Here is a 728-nt window from a genome sequence, read left to right on the forward strand (position 1 = left end):
AGATCCAGAGTTATATATGAACATGTAGTCCATATGGACTGTTTCTTAAAAAGTAGCTAACTTTAATATCCTGAGATTTTTATTTATCAAGATTGACTATGTTTTGTTATATATAGTCGCTAACTAATTGTCTGGTTATATGTTGTTGTGGTCAGTATCGGTTTTACATGTTGAAATAATCAGATAAGTTTAGATATGTCGTAATCTACGGTAAAAGTAATGGAAAAGTCTATTTTTATTCATAACATAGAGGTTCTTTATATAGGAGATTACACTGTCATAGATAAATAGAAAGTTTATAAATCATAATCTCTTGGTTATGAGCCATCCACAATCTGGTTCATAACACTTCTTCTTAGATGCCATAAAAATTTACAGCTTGTAATGTGCTTTAATGTTGACTCATTAAAACCTTACCAGAAAAACCCAATTGAGACAAAACCAGGGTGAAGGAAAAAGAGTACAACACACATTACTCCCTATGATTTGGACATTACTGAAGGTCCCTTGGACCTCTCCAATTTTCTGCAATCCGTGGGTGATGAAGATCTTGGGCATAATATGCTTCGTCCTCGAACATGATAGTTGGTTCTTCTTTACCATCGGCCATGCCACAATCTGAACGAACAAATTGAGTCATCGACCTCAAATACACACACACGAAATCTTGGATGATGTTGCTGTGATATGCGTGTACAACCATGTGTAAAACATAACCTGTCTGAAAA

The sequence above is a fragment of the Brassica oleracea genome, chromosome C3 (genome assembly GCF_000695525.1).
Source record: "Brassica oleracea var. oleracea cultivar TO1000 chromosome C3, BOL, whole genome shotgun sequence".
In the NCBI taxonomy this organism is placed as follows: Eukaryota; Viridiplantae; Streptophyta; class Magnoliopsida; order Brassicales; family Brassicaceae; genus Brassica; species Brassica oleracea.